The sequence below is a fragment of the Rutidosis leptorrhynchoides genome, chromosome 6 (genome assembly GCF_046630445.1).
Source record: "Rutidosis leptorrhynchoides isolate AG116_Rl617_1_P2 chromosome 6, CSIRO_AGI_Rlap_v1, whole genome shotgun sequence".
Classification (NCBI taxonomy): domain Eukaryota; kingdom Viridiplantae; phylum Streptophyta; class Magnoliopsida; order Asterales; family Asteraceae; genus Rutidosis; species Rutidosis leptorrhynchoides.
This window is the reverse complement of record NC_092338.1, coordinates 318466753-318487364: the sequence shown is the minus strand read 5'-3', so window position 1 is coordinate 318487364 and position 20612 is coordinate 318466753. Positions and strand designations below refer to the sequence as shown.

Here is a 20612-nt window from a genome sequence, read left to right as displayed (position 1 = left end):
TACGAAAATCCGAAGTTTTTTCGGATATGCCGGTTATTATCGTCGGTTTATCCAAGACTTTTCTAAAATCGCTTCTCCTTTGACAAAGCTAACGAGAAAGAACGCGAGATTTAATTTGGAAAACGAGCAAGAAATCGCTTTCCAATTGCTAAAAGAGAAGTTATGTCAAGCTCCGGTTTTAGTGTTGCCGGAAGGTGTAGAAGACATGACGGTTTATTGTGATGCTTCTTTAAATGGGATCAGTTGTGTTCTAATGCAACGAGGTAAAGTCATCGTGTATGCCTCTCGACAATTAAAGGAACACGAAACGAGATATCCGACTCATGATCTTGAGTTGGCGGTGGTCGTTCATGCGTTGAAAATTTGGCGCCATTACTTGTATGGTGTCAAGTGTACGATTTATTCGGATCACAAGAGCTTAAAACATCTTTTTGACCAACGAGATTTGAATTATCGTCAACGTAGATGGATGGATGTGGTAAAAGATTACGATTGTGAAATACTTTATCATCCGGGTAAGGCGAATGTGGTCGCGGATGCGTTAAGTCGGAAGAGTCAACATCCGGCGATACGAGTAGGATCGTTACGCATGATTATTACTAACGATTTTCTTGTAAAGCTTGGCGAGACTCAAATTGAAGCTTTTGTTAACAATAAGCATGAGGAACGAATCGTGGGACAAACGGAGTCTATTACTTTAGGTCCGCATGGTTTGTTGTCTTTCCAAGGACGAGTGTGGATGCCTAGAATGGGAGATTTCCGACGAGTGCACTTGATGAAGCACATAAGTCAAAGTATTCCATTCACCCGGGCACGACGAAAATGTATCTTGATTTGAGGAAAGAGTATTGGTGGCCGGGCATGAAACGTGATGTTGTTAAATATGTTGAACAATGCGTCACGTGTTTGCAAGTCAAAGTCGAACACCAAAAGCCGTATGGTAAGTTACAACCGTTAGAAATTCCGAAATGGAAATGGGAGCACATTACCATGGATTTCATCACAAAGTTACCAAAGACGGCGAGAACCCAATACGACTCGATTTGGGTAATAGTTGATCGATTGACAAAAAGTACCTTGTTTCTTCCCATTCGGGAAGCGATATCATCGGAGGCTTTGTCTAAGTTATTTATCAAGGAGGTGATATCGAGACACGGGGTTCCTATATCTATTATTTCGGATCGAGATACCCGTTTCACATCTCGGTTTTGGGAGAAGTTTCATGAAGATATGGGTATACAATTGAAATTGAGCACGGCGTATCATCCTCAAACGGACAGTCAAACCGAACGTACGAATCAAACATTGGAGGATATGTTACGGGCGTGTATTATTGATTTCGGCGGTAGTTGGGATGAGCACTTACCATTGGTGGAATTCTCGTACAATAATAGTTATCATACTAGTATCGGGATGCCACCTTATGAGATGCTTTATGGGCGTAGGTGTCGAACCCCAATTTGTTGGGGTGAAGTGGGTCAAAGAGAAATCGGGGGTACCGATTTGGTTTTAGAGACGAATAGCAAGATTGATATGATTCGAGCTCATTTGAAAAAGGCTCAAGATAGACAAAAGGCGTAAGCCGACAAACGAAGGTGACCGATTGAGTTTCAAGAAGGTGACGTGGTGATGCTTAAAGTTTCGCCATGGAAGGGTGTCATTCGATTTCGAAAACGGGGAAAGTTAGCTCCTCGGTTTATTGGGCCATTTAAAATTTTAGCTCGGGTTGGTGAAGTTGCGTATCATTTGGAGTTACCCGAAGAGCTTGCAGGGATCCATAATACATTTCATGTTTTCCATCTCCGTAAGTGTCTTGCGGATGACACGGCGTGGGTACCGTTGGACGAGATTTCCTTAAACAACAAATTAGAGTATGTTGAGGAACCAATGGCAATTCTTGATGAAAAAGTTAAAATGTTGCATAACAAAGAAGTGAGGACTTTTAAAGTCCAATGGCATTGTAGTAAGGGTTTCGAGTTTACGTGAGAATCCGAAGAATTTGTTTTGGTGTATCTTCCTGCTTGTCATGCGGCTTGGATCGCGAGGTCGCAATCCGGTTCAAGTGGGGGAGAGTTGTAAGATCCTGTTTTCCTAGTTGTTTGGGACGCCGTCCAGAATGGTGGGACGCCGTCCCAGTGTGAAGGGCTGGACGCCGTCCAGACTATTGGACGCCGTCCAAATGGTCTGACGGGCCAGCTGTCTGTTTTTGGATATTTTAAAGTGGGCAAAGTGGTAAATTCACATGGGGACCGAATTTAAGGCCCTAGATCAGTTTTGGAGCATCATTTACTCCATTTTCAACAACCACACTACTTCCAATTCAATTTAGAAAGAGAAAAGGGTTTCTAGAGTGAGAGAGCTCAAATCAAGGAAGAAGAAAGTCAAATCGGGTCTAAGTGCGAGTTCTAAAGTTGTTCATCTAGTATCTAGCTACATTTTGGTTGTAGTGGTAAGTCTTAACCTTGATTTCCTTGTTTTGATTGTTTAAGGGTTAGGGTTTGGGGTAAAGATGAACATAAAACTCAATTGTTAGAGTTTTGGAGGTTTTTGGGTAAGTTTGGGTCATGAGGACCCAAAGATGACTTACCTAGGGTTTGGAAATGTTAAATGGTGTATATGGGTCTTAAATATCACTAGCACATTTAGAGTTTAAAGTGAATGGGTGTATTTGGGTATGATAGTGACCCAAATGGGTGTGTTAACCTTGAAATGGGTCAAATGTGTCTTTGGTGGCCTAAGTGGGTTAATGGGTGCGAAGTGATATAACCTTGTGTTGAAAAGTGTTTTAAGACCATAATTGAATCGTTAGTAAGGGTTTGACAAAATCCTGACCTAGTGTTAGAATGAATGGTGCAAATGGGTCACGTTTGCACTATGGGCCAAATGGCACTTGTATGGCGAATAATTTGGTTGACCAACTTGAATGTATGATTGATATATGTGCATAATGTATTAGGTACTTTGCTTTGAAGAGTACGGAAGTGTAATCATCACCGACGTGTTAAGGTGAGTGGAATAATTATATGCATAGGTATATAATGTATTTATTTGTTGTAGCGTGAGATGTGAAGTGTCGATGTGCTAAGACACCATATTTCACGTGACGAGCGAAGTGTCGATGTGCTAAGACACCACTCAAAGTAATATGACGAGTAAAGTGTCGATGTGTTAAGACGCCACCTGGAGTGAAGTATCGATGTGCTAAGATGCCACTCCAGGAAGTTAACGGATGAAGTGTCGACGTGTTATGACGTCATCCGGGGTGAAGTATCGACGTGTTCAGATGCCACCCGGGGTGAAGCATCGACGTGTTAAGATGCCACCCGTGGGATTAGTGTACGATGTGTTAAGTACTCTAATGGTTGTTATGAACACCGATGGGAAATTCAAGTACCATTCCTTGTATGATTGGTTAACCATGGTTATTGTGTTGTAGCATAAGCATATTGCATTATTCGAGTTATATATATGCTATTGTTGTGATAGCTTGTGGTATCAGAGGTTAATAGCTTTGTATTGAGATGATAAGCTAATTGTGTTGCTAGCATGTATGCGGTATGTGTGTAAGTGTTTGCAAATAGGTATATTATATATGTATGTGTATAATTATTGCATTCACTAAGCTTTGCTTACCCTCTCGTTGTTTACCTTTTTATAGGCTCGGGCGTCGACAAGGGTAAGGGCGTTCGGTTGGATTTGAGATCCCGCTTTGTTTTGATAGGGGATGCTTTTGGATGTGTTAGCTTTTGAATTTTGGCCAACATATGGGTAGTTTAACCCCAAACACCATGCTCTAGGTGTCGTTTGGAATTTAAACTCTTATGGTCGAACTTGTATTTTTGAACGAAACTCGTAAAACGGCCGATGTGGGCCCGATGTTATAAAACTTGGTTTTATGGTGGAAATCCCTTAGTTTAACTTATAATGACATGTTGTGAAAAGGTTTTCGTTTAAAAGTGTCGTGAAGCGGGTTTTCTGCTCACGTAAGTGGGACACCCAAATCAGTAACTGGCATATCATTTGGACGCCGTCCAGACTTTCTGGACGCCGTCCAAGGCTTCTTTGCTAGACGCCGTCCAGATGTATTGTATCAGAAAAAAATTTAGTGTATTTTTGAGATAACGAAGTCGGGTCGTTACAAGAAACATAAAAAGCACATGTATTCTCAGTCCCAAAAATAGTTAATGTAGAAAGGGAGCTATAACTCACAGTGATAAATTCGGTAAAAGTCGGTACGGAAAGTATGCAAGTAGTAAGTCGGTCCGAAAGGTCTTCAACCTAAGTCAATCATCACTAGGTCAGTATATTGTCCCTAAAAGTTTATAAGTGAATAAATTAAGTCTTAAGTATCTTCATCATCATCATCATCATCATCATTCGTAAAAGCTAAAGTAAGTTTTCAACAAGAATAGAGATCGAAAGAATGGCTGACTTTGGACAGTGCTACGACCTCTATACAAAACAAAAAGATGCGTGGTCAGTGGCCAAGGCTCCGTTTGTGAGTCCTCTAACCGCTGTCCAATATTCAGATCCTAACTCAATGTCGTTTGACCGTGGCGACGGTTCAAGCGCGAGTAGGTCAGAATTTTCAGCACGTCGTTACAAAGGTGTAGTGACTTTCGGAGTCTATAAATCCTAAACCGTGTATCGGATTTAGGCGAGTCTTGAACGAAAAGTCATCTACTCGAACAGAAATATCTGAAAATCAATTTTCCAGAAGTCCTAGGAGTCTGATCAGACCCCGAAAAACAGCAAACAAGTGCTCCGGTGGGTTTCTTGGTGCTTGATGCTCATCACGGTTCTCATCCTTGATGCGTGTAAGCTTCAAGTGTACAACTCTTTGATGTTTTAGCATCACTTTGACCAAGTTTCAACCATCAACACACAACTAAGAGTAAAAGCTAACATTCTACAAATTTTGAACATCAAGGTTGTCTCTTTATTGCATAAACACAATAAAGTTTCAACATTTGTCCTTTTGACACAAGTTTATGCATCTACATCATATGAGATGATGAAGACTTGATTTTTATCACCATAAAAATCATAAAAAGGTTCCAAGTAAGTGAGATCTACAATAATAACTTAGATCTCAAGTATTAAGAAACCCTAAGCTAGAAAGTTTGGATCTTTACAAGATTAATGAGACCATAAGTTAGAAAGCTAAGATCTAGTGAAAGTAATGAGACCATAAGCTAAAAAGCTAAGATCTAAACAAAATAATGAAACCCTAAGCTAGAAAGCTTGGATCTTTAATTTTCTTGAAGATCCTTAAAGCAAAAGGCTAGATCTACAAGTTACATGAAGATCATAAACACAAGTTTTGATCTTTGAACAAAAATAAAGTGATCTTAAGCTATAAAGCTTAGATCCATCAAAATAATGAAGATTCAAAGCTAGAAAGCTTGAATCTTTCATGTTCTTGAAGGATTCAAATCAAAGTTTGAATCTTCAAGATATAACAAGATCAAGAAGCTAAAAAGCTTGATCTTATGAAGATGATGATGATGTTGTGTGAAAGAAGAAGAGAAGAAGAAAATTTAAAACTTACAATTTTTAGTGTGAGAAAGACTAGAGAGAGAATTAGAGAGCAATTGTGTGTAAAATGTAAATGAGATCAAATGTGAAATGGAAGGAAATAGCTTAGTATTTATAGTGGTGGTGAGGGGTGGTGGCCGTGGGTTTTGGGAGGACAAGGGGGACACCTTTTTGCTTTTTGATTAGTGGTAGTCTAACGGTGGTGTTTATTGTTAGGATCCCATGCAACATTTGTGATAATGGTGAACAAAAATGCTAGTATGTTGGCTTAACTTAGTGGGTTTTTATCTTACATTTATATCGGCCATAAACTTATTGAAGTTGGGCAAATTAAATAGTCCATTAGCTAGAGTAGGGTGGGCTTGAGTCCAACAAGGTAGAAAGTCCAACAAGACTAACTAGTGTGCATTAGTAAAGTACTAAGCGTAATTAAGCAACCAAAAACCAAGTAATTATTATTAGAAAATAACAATTAGTATTACGTAGTCAGAATATTCCAATTACGACAAAAGTTAAATGTGTACCAAGATACATAGCTCGTTCTAAACGTCAAGTGACACTAACGGTCATAAAAGCATTCGAGGATCAAGTTAAGTAACTAAGTACTTAACAGCACATTCTAAAATATAAACGAAAGTAATCAACATGAAATAAGATCCCAGAATATAATATAACACAGTACGCATAAATAAGCAGTTTTGTGAAAGTGACAAGCTCAAATATAAGTCGAAAAAGTCGGGTTGTTACATTACCCACTTGTTAACGAAAATTTCATCCCGAAATTTTAAGCTGAGGTAGACGGTAGAGTTGTGAAGAGGTGAGGATACTTCTGCATCATCTGATCCTCTCATTCCCAAGTAAACTCGGGTCCTCGTTTAGCATTCCAACGGACTCGAACAATTGGAATCTTGTTGCATTTTAAGGTTTTGACCTCATGGTCAATAATTTCAACAGGCTCTTCCACGAAGTGGAGTTTGTCATCAATTATAAACTCCTCAAGAGTTATGACAAGTTCTGGTTCATTAAGACATTTCTTCAGATTCGACACGCGGAAAGTGGGATGAACTGCGCTCAACTGAGTCAGAAGATTCAAACGGTAAGCAACGGGTCCAACACGCTCCAAGATTTCAAAAGGACCAATATATCGCGAATTTAGCTTCCCATGCTTTCCGAAATGGATTACACCTTTCCATGGTGCGACTTTCAACATTACGTGGTCACCTACTTGGAATTCGCGATATTTACATTTAAGGTCGGCATAGCTCTTTTGGCGATCACGGGCAGTCTTGAGCCTTGCTTGAATTTGAACAATATTCTCGGTTGTTTCATGGATGAGTTCGGGTCCGGTGATTTGCTTTTCACCTACTTCGGCCCAACAGATAGGAAAACAGCACTTGCGGCCATACAAAGCTTCGAAAGGTGCGGCCTTAATGCTCGAATGGTAACTATTGTTGTAGGAGAATTCGGTTAGAGATAAATGCTTCTCCCAAGCTTTCCCAAAATCAATAACACAAGCTCGTAACATGTCCTCCAAGGTTTGAATCGTGCGTTCGCTTTGTCCATCTGTTTGCGGGTGATACGCGGTACTCATATCTAAACGTGTTCCCAAAGCTTCTTGTAAAGAACGCCAAAATCTAGAAGCGAAACGGGCATCTCGATCGGAAATAATCGATAAGGGTACACCGTGATGAGATACAATTTCCTTTATGTATATATGCACGAGTTTCTCCATCATATTAGTTTCCTTCATGGCTAGGAAGTGAGCAGATTTGGTAAGACGGTAAATAATAACCCAGATGGTATCATAACTGCCTACCGTTTTCGGTAGCTTCGTGATGAAGTCCATCGTTATTCCTTCCCACTTCCATTGCGGGGATTTCAAGTTGCTGAAGTAACCCGTATGACCTCTGATGTTCGGCTTTGATCTTAGAATAAGTTAAACACTTTTCAACGTAAGTCGCAACATCCTTCTTGAGGTTTGGCCACCAATATTGCTCCTTGAGGTCGTGATACATCTTACCAGCTCCTGGATGAATCGAATATCTTGACTTGTGGGCTTCGTCTAGAATTAGGCTTCATAAATCCCCATAACTAGGCACCCAAATTCTTCCAAAATATCGGAGTCCAGTCTCCTTAACCTCGAATCGAGAGACGAGAATGTTCAAATGCTCATGAAAAATACTCTCCTCCTTGAGAGCTTCCTCTTGGGCTACACGGATTTGGCTATTGAGATTCATGTGAACGGTGACGTTCAAGGCTCGGATACGAAGAGGTACCATTCTTTCCTCTCGACTCAAGGCATCGGCTACAACATTTGCCTTGCCAGGTGTGACGACCCGAAAAATTTCGACTAATTTTAAACCAAACTCTCGTTGCGATTTAATTATTTTGACATGACAAGCAAAGTCTGTAATGTTGAGTCTCAAAATTTTTGAACTGTTTCATATATTCAATTGACCTTCGACCATTCCCGACGATTCACGAACAACTATTTGTAAATAGATGTGTGTGTGTATATATATATATATATATATAAATAATAACTGGAAATATAATTTGAAATATTATATGTTGTTGTTATTAAATGTAATTATGTAAAACAAAAATAAAAATATAATATTATGAAAGTTATTATTTAAAATGTATCTATATATATAAATAAGGTATATTAAATATAAATATATTGTGAATTCGAATCTATTCAGTAAGCGACAGTAACGCTCAATTAACATTCGATTGATATTAAGCAAGTTAAAATCAAACTAATATGATTTTAGAAATAAACGGTGACCCGAAAATGAGTGATATAAATTATAGGCTTACTAGAAATGTATTTAGGAACTAATTATTAAATTTTAACCCTTTTTATATTTTACCTGGGATCGAGCGCGGACAGTGTTTTAATTTTTATTTAAACGATTAATAACCGATTTTTATACCATAATGATTAAAATAAATAAAGAAAATTAATGTAAAAAATTTGGGATTTTTCCGAAGACTTTTATTCGCCACTGAGTAACAACGGAGTAAAAAATAATAGTTTGTGAAAAACTATCGGCACAACAATCCATTTAAGAGGCGGCTTAACTGTTAAATTATTGAAATCATAGAATTCCTAATTGATACTGTGTATCACTATTATTAGTATATTTTATTATTATTAATTACTAATAATTACTATTTGTGTTTTGCCTTTACATAAGTTTCACGGAGTATACATAATGATACATATTCATAACTTATAGATATTTAAACACACATATCATCTTCTCCAGGAACAAACCCATCACCACCACTTCTATTTATTTCTTTCTTCTCTACTAATCCACAAGAATCACCACCTTCTTGAACAACAGCTTTTTCATCGCCACCCTCGGTTACACCACTTCGAACATATACACCACCATCACGAACCACCAACACTACCACTGTTACCCCACCATCGACTACCATCACCATAATAAACGAACACCCCTAGCACACCATGAAACCTCCATAATAGCTATCATCATTATTCGAAATCATTTTTGCTTGAGCCACCATCAAACAACCACCTTTATCACCCCCACAACCCAATAACCGTCACCTTCGAACACCAAACCCACCGAACCACTTTATCATTTTACTTGAAGGTTTCTGCTTCCTGTACAAACCGAAACCCATAAACCTCAACCATCATCCAAGATCAACACCACAAACTAAAAACCCTACTATTTTTCCTTCGCTGTAACTGCTACTTGTTTCCTGTCTTCTACTACGATCAAACCGTACCCACCACTCAAGAACACCACCACAAACGATTGCTATAGAGTACTATTGCTATTAACCGATACCACCAAGAACATTAATACAAAACCATCACCATTATTTAAATACACACAAACCGAAAGCCATGGTTAATTGATGCTGCTACACGTCTGTTCTAATTCTATTTCTTTTTCATGACACAATAACCACTTTGTTTCCATTTTTATTCCTTCAATAATCATGTTTCTGTTCGCTATTCTCAGACAAAAATACCATCAAAAGGTTGCTGTATTTTTCTTCCTGCTATAATATGGAAACGATGATGATTCGTGAAAAACAATGATGAAGAAGATGATATTTTAGTGAATATTTATATGATGAACCGATTACCCCACCCATTATTTCCTGTTGACTTATTTAATTCAAAAAACTTTATAAAAGTACCGGTAATCTGTCTGTTAGATTATGATAAAGACACGATTAGGGATTTAGTCATGATGGGCTACTATGTTATATTTTCTGTTGGGCCGAAATAAATCTGGGCCGAGTACCTGCTTTCCTGTTGGGCCGAAATAAATCTGGGACAAGTACTTACTTTTCAGTTGGGCCGAGAAGGAAGATAGTAGTTAAAACTAATTTGCGTAGTAAAAATATCAGAAAGTAACCAGTGGAGCAGTGATTGGGTGTGATTGTGTTTAAGCGAGAGGTCTTGGGTTCGAGCCCAGGCAGCGACGTTTATTTCTTTAAGCTTGTTACTCTAAGGTAGTATTTCCATTATAATTATTATTATTATTAGTTTTATTATTATTATCTAGTTATTATTATTATTATTATTATTATTATTATTATTATTATTATTATTATTATTATTATTATTATTATTATTATTATTAATATTAACATGATTTTAAGATTATCATTATTATTATTATTATTAATATTATTATTATTATTATTATTATTAACATTAGTATTAGTATTATCAGTAAGAATATTATTAGTAGTATCATTATTATTAATATTATCACTTTTATTAAAACTATTATTTTTATTAGTATTATTATCATTATTAGTATTTTATTATTATTATTATTATTATTATTATTATTATTATTATTACTAAAAGTATCATTATTTTTAAATTTATCATTTTTGTTAAAATTAGTATTATTATTGAAATTAACATTTAAAAAAAATTATCATTATCATTTTTATTATTAATTATCATTATTATTATTATTAGAATTATCATGATTTTTATCATAATTATAATTAGTTTTATCATTATTATTATTAGTATTATTATTAATATATCAAATAAAGATTTTCTATATATAAATATATTTATGACATAAAACATAACTACATTAATATCAATATTACATATTATATTAAATAATATTTTAATGAGTAATTACTATATTAAAATTTAATATGATAAGTATTAGTTATATAAAATATATAGATTAAATATAAATTTATCTATATAACATATAATATAACAAGTATATTATTAATAATATATATAAACTTGTTCGATTACTATTTGGTGTTAATATATATACTTGATATAGGTTCATGAATCCGAGGCCAACCCTGCATTGTTCAGTTTCGTCGTATGCATATTTTACTACAAAATATCTTATCGTGAGTTTCTTTTCCCTTTTTAAATGCTTTTGCAATATATATTTTTGGGACTGAGAATACATGCGCTGTTTTTATAACTGTTTTACGAAATAGACACAAGTACCTAAAACTACATTCTATGGCTGGTTCATTATACTGGATATCACCCTTTTTAGCTTGGTAGCCTAAGAATTTGGGAACAGACCCCCAAATTGACGCGAATCCTAAAGATAGATCTATTGGGCCTAACAAACCCCATCCAGGTTATGGATGCTTTAGTACTTCAATTTTATATACAGATGAGTGTACCTGTATATTTGGGGATATTCTAGATGCATTTGTTAATGTCGGTTACCAGGTGTTCACCATATGAATGAATTTTATACAGATGAGTGTTCCTGTATGATGATTTTTGCAGATGAGTGTTCCTGCAGTTAACTATGAAAATTAAATCTTGTGGTCTATTAAAATTATTGAAATGATTGTTATGATAAACCTATGAACTCACCAACCTTTTGGTTGACACTTTTAAGCATGTTTATTCTCAGGTATAAAAGAAATCTTCCGCTGTGCATTTGCTCATTTTAGCAATATTACTTGGAGTCATTCATGGCATATTTCAAAAGACATTGCATTCAAGTCATTGAGTTCAAAAAGACTGTTATAAAAGATTAGTCATTCATATTAGGAGAATCATATATCATTTGTATCGAAATGTTATATTTTGAAATGAGTTGTCTTTCAACGAATGCAATGTTTGTAAAACGTATCATATAAAGGTCAATACCTCGCAATGAAATCAATTGAGATGAAACATTTATAATCGATATGAACGGGTGTTAAACCAGGGTGGTAGTGAAGTTCACAATCATAATCTTTCAACGTCTCGATCCACCGTCGCTGTCTCATGTTTAGTTGCTTCTGATCGAATATGTGTTGGAGGCTTTTGTAGTCGATGAAGATAGTGCTCTTGGTTCCATACAGATAGTATCTCCACAGTTTGAGTGCAAAGACAACGGCTCCAAGCTCGAGATCGTGAGTAGTGTAGTTTCGCTCGTGAATCTTCAGTTGTCGGGAGGCGTAAGCAATAACCTTCTTCCGTTGCATCAATACACACCCAAAACCTTATTGGGAGGCATCGCAATACACAACGAAGTCATCACTACCTTCAGGAAGGGATAAGATAGGTGCGGTTTCTGCTTCAAGGTTTGGCACGCCGACTCTTGCTCGGTTTCCCAAACGAACTTCTTCCCCTTGTGAGTTAACGCGGTCAAAGGACGCGCAATCAAAGAGAAACCTTCGATGAATCTACGATAATAACCGACGAGGCCTAAAAATTGACGGATATGAGTAGGAGTAGTGGGGGTTTCCCACTTACTGATGGCTTCAATTTTCATGGGATCGACTTTGATACCTTGGCTGCTAACAACGTGGCCAAGAAATTGAACTTCTTTCAACCAAAATTCACACTTGGAGAATTTGGCTTAGAGTTTCTCTTTCCTCAAAAGTTCTAGCATGAGTCAAAGATGTTGCTCATGTTCTTCTTCACTTTTAGAATAGATCATGATATCATCTATGGAGACAATAACGAATTTGTCTAGGTACGGCTTGAATACACGATTCATAAGATCCATAAACACGGCAGGTGCTTTAGTTAAACCGAATGGCATCACCAGAAACTCATAATGACCATAACGAGTTCAGAACGCAGTCTTCAGGACATCGCTCTCCTTTACCCTCAACTGGTGATAACCCGATCGCAAATCGATCTTGGAGTAAAAGCTGGATCCTTGCAGCTAATCGAAAAGATCGTCAATCCTGGGAAGGGGATATCGATTCTTGATCGTCAACTTGTTCAGTTCATGATAATCGATACACATGTGGAAAGATCTTTCCTTCTTTTTCACGAACAAAACAGGTGCGCCTCAAGGCGATGAACTCGGTCGGATAAATCCACGGTCTAGCAATTCCTGTAGTTGACTCTGCAACACTTGCAGTTCGGAAGGTGCAAGTCGATAAGGTGCGCGAGCTACAGGTGCAGCTCATGGAATTAGGTCGATCTAGAACTCTACTGATCGCGGTGGGGGTAATCCTGGTAACTCTTCTGGAAAGACGTCGGGAAATTCATTCACAATTCGTACATCATCCACGCTTTTCTCCTCATTTTCCAACTTCTTCACGTGCGCCAAAATAACAAAACGCCCTTTTCTCATCACCTTTTATGCCTTCATGCAACTAATAAGGTTCAACTTCGGGCTACATCTATCCCCATAAACAATTAATGGCTCGCCATCTTCGCGAGGTATACGAAGAATCTTCTCACCACAAATAACTTCTTCTTTCACCTTGGACAACCAATCCATTCCGACTATCACATCAAAGCTCCCCAACTTAATGGGTATCAAATCAATCTCGAAATCCACACCATCTAAGTTTATTATACCTCCTCGGCCAATTTGGTCAACTTTCTCAAGTTTTCCATTGGCTACCTCACAAGATGACTCTCCTCCAAAGAAACTAATGACCAATCTATCTTAGAGCAAAAGTGTCTACATACATAACTCCTATCGGCACCGGTATCAAACAAGACGGAAGCTAATAGGTTATTGATAGTGAATGTACCTATAACCAAGTCAGGATCTTCACGAGCATCTCTAGCATTCATGTTGAAGACTCTTCCACGTGCTGGCCTGCCATCCTTCTTCTTGTTAGGACATTCATTCTTGAAGTGGCCCTGCTGACCGCACTCAAAACGCTTCCTTGGTCCATTCGGATTTGTCCTTACAGTTGGGGCGTTGATCTTACAATCTCTGCCGATGTGTCTAGTCCTTTTACACTTATCACACACTACGTTGCAGTATCCAGTGTGATGCTTGTAGCATCTCTTACACTGAGGAAGGCTACCTTTATAGTTAGGGTTGGGGCTTGGGGTCCTCCAGTCGTTGTTTCCCTTAAAGTTCTCATACCTCTTAGCTGGGTTCTGGTCAAAACCTTTTCCCTTACTTCCGTCCCACTTACATTTCCCATTACTAGCTCCATATTGATTTCACCTTCTCTGGCTCTTGGCGGGTAATTTGATTCATCAGGGTGTGCGCCATGCGCATAGCTTCCGGAACATCTGCTGGTTTCAAAGAGGTGACATTTCCCTGGATGTCCTTGGGGAGTCCCCACAGATACCGTTCCATTCGTTTGAACTCAGGAGTAACCATTGTGGGGCACATCAAGGCTAACTCCAAGTACCTCCGGTTATAGCCATCAAGGTCATTTCCTACGACCTTCAGTTCCCCAAAACTCTGCTTCCATTTTCTGAATTTCGATTCTGGGGCAGTACTCCTCGATCATAGCCCTCTTGAGCTCTTCCCAGGGTGTTGCATAAGCTTCATCAATTCCCTGAGCCTGGGCAAACGTATTCCACCAAGTCAAAGCACCATCCGACAGCGTGCATGACGCGTACTTAGTCTTATTCATTTCGGAGCAGTTACTCACATAGAACACAGATTCCAACTTCTCAAACCATCTCGTCAGCCCAACTGGCCCTTCTGTTCCAATGAAATTGTGGGGCTTGCAACTCTGAAATTCCTTATAAGTGCACCCATTCTGAGTGTTCCGGTTGGCTGGTGGAGCTTGTGGATTGGCATTCGCCATAGCTCGGCTACTCGAGCAGCTATCATCTCCTCAATTTGTGTTGCGGTGGGCATTTCTCTTGAACCTCTTCCGTTTGCCATCGATCTTACAAACAAAAATTTCAACTTACGTCAAAATCCATTAACCAACAATGTCACAGCATAAGGTAAATAACATGGAAGCAACACAATACACGTTAACCAAACATGGCAAACAAGCAGCAGATAGCACAAAAGCCAACATGTAATAGCTTAAACAAAACACTGTACAATAATTCAGACAACAGTAATTCCATTCATAGTAAAAAAAATTGCATACAACTTCCTAAAGTTCGTACAATACAGGAATGAAAAACATGAAACTACTAACAGAGTATATAATAAAATCTAATACAACAGTCCTAGGGTAAGGGTGGGTAAATGATGTCCATCATATGGGACACCTGGTCCTCGAGCTCAGTCACCCGGGTACGTAAGGCATGCACTTCCCTCGTCAGCTCCTCGATGGTGGGTGGTGTCGGTGGTGCAGATGGTCCAGATGATGTGGATGTAGCACTAGAAGTAGACGGCACTTAGCGGGCGACCTTACGCACAAACGGATCGGCAGGATATGGTACAACCCACTTACGGGCGGTGACCCTAACCAAATGTCCATGTGCGTTCACGAACGGCTTACCTCCATTAACCCTTGGAATAACAGTACCATCGTAGCGGTACCGCTTCTTCGGCGAGGTAGAGGGTGGCAGTACAGGCTCCTCCTCGGAATCCTCGTCAGAATCCTCCTAGGGATCCTTGATAGTGCTCTAAATGAACATATATTTAAGCGTAATATCGTTCCAATATGTAATATTTTTAGTTGTAATTGTTCTATTTTTAAGTTGTAATCGTTTAAATAAATAAATGCGAAGACGAAGCACGAAGATTAAAGAATTAAAGAAAAAGTGCCACTAAAACTGGAAAAGGGTCCTTAAAGCCATAGTGCACTCAAAAGCATCCTAAAAAGTGAGTTAAAAGACTTGCGCGGATTTTGGGAGTTAAGGTAAATAATTTTTTGTGCAAATTACAAATTGCAAAACGCAAAGTACAAGATATCTACGCGTACGAAAGGACGTTCGGCAATCCGGAACCGAGACATAAACCGAGCATCAACGCGCGAGTCAACGGACCTAAAATTACGAGTCAACTATGCACAAGAGTATAATATATATATATATATATATATATATATATATATATATATATATATATATATATATATATATATATATATATATATATATATATATATATATATATATATATATATATATATATATAATTATATAAAATTATATATATTATATTATATAATAAATAAATCAAAGCCGCCCATGTTTTAAACAACAATGTGAGCTGGAGCCACCTTCCATGCGATCGCATGAGAATAAGGCAGCAATGTCATGCAATCGCATGGGCCCTAAAGTCTGGACAGGTCTATAAAAGGCCACGAATTCTGCTCCATTAAATCACATCTTTTTCTTTTCCTTCCTCTGATCATTGTAATATATATTTATATTTATAATATTAAGTTTAAATTAAGTTCAATAATAATTGGGTTATTGTAAGAAATGTTTTAAGGTTTTGTAAGTCGAAATTCTGTTCGTGTAACGCTACGCGATAAATAATCACTGTAAGCTATGTTCTTCCTTTTTTAATTAATATCTCGTAACTAAGTTATTATTATGCTTATTTAAGTCGAAGTAATCGTGATGTTAGACTATATATTAAAGACGGGGTTATTGGATTTTGTACCATAATTAGGGTTTGGACAAAAGACCGACACTTGTGAACATTGGACTATTGACTATTAATAGGTGGGGGGTATTGTCTAATTGAATGACAACTCATTGGAACCTGTCGAACCTATCTTCAAATTAGTTAATCTAATAGTTATTAAAATGACTATGAATATCCTATTTAGTGACGTTTATACGACATCGTTTACAATCATTTAATTAATCAATTGGATTGGGTAATTGATTATTCATTTTGGCCAAGTGGATAAATTAATATATCATGGACTAATTAAAATTGGGGTGGATTACATACAAGGGTAATTGGTGTAATTGTTAACAAAGTATTAAAACCTTGGATTACACGCAGTCGATAACCTGGTGTAATTATTAACAAAGTATTAAAACCTTGTTACAGTTTAAATCCCTAATTAGTTGGAATATTTGACTTCGGGAATAAGGTTAATTTGACGAGCATTTTATAATTATGACCGATGGACTATTATGGACAAAAACCAAATAGGTATCAAATAATCCAGGACAAAGGACAATTAACCCAGGGTAATAAATTAAAATCAAAACGTCAAACATCATGATTACGGAAGTTTAAATAAGCATAAATATTTTATTGTATTTCACATCGTACTTTTATTTCCTGTCATTTTATTATTCGCAATTTTATATATCGTCATTTAAATATTGTTATTTATTCTATGCACTTTAATTATCATCATTTATCTTTACGCTTAATATTTGAAATCGACAAACAGGTCATTAAACGGTAAACCCCCCTTTTATAATATTACTACCTATATATAATTATATATATTTGTATAAATATAGTTGTTAAAAATATAGTACGTTATCACTAGCTCCCTGTGGAACGAATCGGACTTACTAAAAACTACACTACTCTACGATTAGGTACACTGCCTATAGTGTTGTAGCAAGGTTTAGGTATATCCCATAAATAAATAAATAAATAAAACTTGTGTAATTTAACCGTATTTCGTAATAAACAATAATAGTATTTCGTATACACCGCTGCACACATCAAGTTTTTGGCACCGCTGCCGGGGACGCCGAAGCAAAACGCTATATTTTTGTAAACTAAATTTTTGTAAAAATATATTATTTCGTAAAAATATATTATTTCGTAAAAATATTTTGTATTTATAACAAGTGTTAAATAAAAAAAATAAAAAAAATATATATACATATATTTTTAAGAGATTGTCTTTAAAAAGTATTTTTATTTAGATTCTTTTAAAAATATAAATTTATTTTTATTAAATTATCTATCTTTTATTTTGTAATAAAAAATATATATAAATATATATTTTTAAGACTTTATTTATAAAATTAAAAAGTACTTTTATTTTTAAGATTTTAATATATAAGTTTATTATATTTTATATAAATATTCTAAATATATATTTTTAAAAAATTAAAATCAAATAAATATTAATTATTAAAATTTAAATTGGGCCGAGCCTGTTAAAAGCCCAAAACTGACCTGGGCCAGCAGGCCATGCGATCGCATGATGCTGTGGCATAGAACTCATGCGACCGCATGAGTGAGTGTGACAGGGTCAGTTACCTCGGACATTTAATACGCGTAGGGTTTAATTATAATTAATATTATTTAATCAAATTAGGGTTTTAATTAAATATATAGTTTTATTATTATTTGTAAATTCAAGTTTATTTATTTGTATTAATTATAAAGAATAATATAAAAATAATATTTTATATAAAATCTTAAATTTTATCTTTTTAAAATATTTCTTTTTAATATTTGTATCTTTTAATCGTTTATTCGTAATTTGTATATTTATTGTTCGTAATTAGTTTTTAACTTAGTATTTTGCCGTAGTTATTTTATATTTCTAGATTCTTAGGCTTTGTCGTAAAATCCCTTAAGTGCTTTTTCTTTAGAATTAAGATTTAGGCGCTTTAGAATTTTGCGACGCCATTTATATATTTTAGTGCCTTTTAAGTTATTGCCGTTTTGGATATAGATTTCTTTTTAAGCTTTAATACCTTTAGGCGTAACTTTTTAGATTTAGTTTTTAGACTTTTAAGTTTCGACGTTTTTCTTTCTTATTTTTATTTTTCGAATTTTATTTTTGGATTTTTATTTTTCGACGTTTTTCGACACACTCTTTTTCTTTTTCATTTCTACGCTCTAGTTTTTAGGACATAGATTTATCTTCTTCAAAATTTCGACGAAAAATTATTTTAAGCGGTTAAATTGATAGACATCCAAAATTTTCTGATTCGTAGTAATAGTTGGATTTGTTAGTGGCGAGTTGTGGGCTTCCGATTTAAAGGGTCCTGGCTACCTGTTGCATCTATTGGCTATTCGAAACGTGGGCAAAATCAGAAAAGTCTATTAATTTGATAACTTATACAATTCTTATCTTTATAACTAATAGGATATTCAGTGAATGCACCGAGCAAAACGTTCACCACCTTTCATACGTTCACCACCTGTAACCCGATCAAGACATCTAGCCAATATTATCGCCGTTGATTTTTCTTTAGAATCATCATCTAGTCGACCAAGTACTCCAATTCAAATTCTCGATAATCCATTTTTTGAACCCGACCTCACAATTGAGAACCCGGAGGATATTCAAGGACAATTCAGAGATCCTGAACCACTAATCATTCCTCAGGAACCACAAATTACTCATCCAGAGATTGTCGAGGAAGAAACCATTAAATCAGAATCCTCTAGTGATTCAGATTTAACAAATTCAATTATGGAAGTAACGGAACCTCTAAGTATGGAAAACCGAATGAGAGCCACACGCACGGGCCAAGGTCACGCCATTATTAAGCCAGATGTTAATGCGCCAGATTATGAAATCAAGGGACAAATTCTACACATGGTAACTAATCAATGCCAATATAGTGGTACGCCAAAAGAAGATACAAACGAACATCTTCGAACCTTTAATAGGATTTGTACTCTATTCAAAATCAGAGAAGTTAAGGATGAACATATCTATCTCATGTTGTTTCCCTAGACTTTAAAGGGAGAAGCCAAAGATTGGTTAGAATGGTTACCTGAAGGAGCGATTGACACATGGGATGTTTTAGTTGAGAAATTTCTTAAAAGATTCTTTCCGGCATCTAAAGCCGTAAGACTTTAAGGAGAAATTGTTGCGTTCGCGCAAAAGCCAAATGAAACATTATATGAGGCATGGACAAGATTCGAAAAGTTGTTGAGAGGATGTCCTCAGCACGGTTTAGACACTTATCAAATAGTACAAATATTCTACCAAGGTGTCGACGTCGCTACACGAAAAGACATCGACACATCAGCTGGTGGTTCCATTATGAAGAAAACCGCAACTGAAGCTCACAAAATTATTGATAACGCAACCTCCCACTCTCATGAGTGGCATCAGGAAAAAGATATTTTTCGTTCATCTAAAGCGGCTAGAGACGATTCTAGCCATGACTTTGATTCCATTTCCGCAAAAATAGATGCTTTCGAGAGACGAATGGAAAAGATGACTAAAGATATTCACGCAATACGAATTAGTTGTGAGCAATGCGGTGGACCACACTTAATGAAAGATTGTCACATTGAGCAAACGATGGAACAACGTGAGAATGTTTCGTACATGAAACAAAAGCCGGGAAATAATTATCAAAATAATTATCAAGCGCCAAGGCCAAACTTTAATCGAAATCAAAACATTCTTTACAATCCAAATGGACCCAACAATAACTCGTATAACCAACAAGGTCTGAATAACCAACCAACTCAAAACAAATCTTTCAATCAACAAAGACCTAGCTTGTATAAATCACCACAACAAACCGAAGAGAAAAAGTCAAATCTGGAAGAAATGATGGCAAAGCTAATGGAATCTCAAACATAATTTATTGCAACTCAAACCCAAACAAATGAGAGGTTTGATCAGTCATTAAGAACTCAACAAGCTTTCATTTTAAATCTAGAAAAACACGTAGGTACTCTTGCTAGCATGATGAGTGAGAGGGAACAAGGAAAGCTACCGAGTAATACTGAAGTAAATCCTTAGAATGAGAATGTTAATATGGTGTCAACAAATTCTGAAAAATCAGCACCAGAAGATGGGAAGGTTTTAGATGTGAGTAACAATGAAAAAGTTACAACACCACCACCACCCGAGTTTGTAAAGCCAGTGGTGGCACCATACAAACCACCCATCCTATTTCTAAGAAAAGGAGTTGAGTACGAGCAAGTGATAGGTAATAAAGTTTGTGATACCTCTGGAAAGAAGAAGAAGAATAAGAAAGTGCAAGA

The 20612-nt window shown here is 36.4% G+C and overlaps 1 non-coding gene across 1 annotated transcript; it reads right to left on the bottom strand.

Moving 5' to 3' along the window:
• Positions 1-19458: 19458 nt before the first annotated feature.
• LOC139856586 (small nucleolar RNA R71) lies at positions 19459-19565 on the bottom strand. The gene has a single exon (XR_011762058.1). It is a non-coding gene; the product is annotated as a small nucleolar RNA R71 (small nucleolar RNA).
• Positions 19566-20612: the final 1047 nt, after the last annotated feature.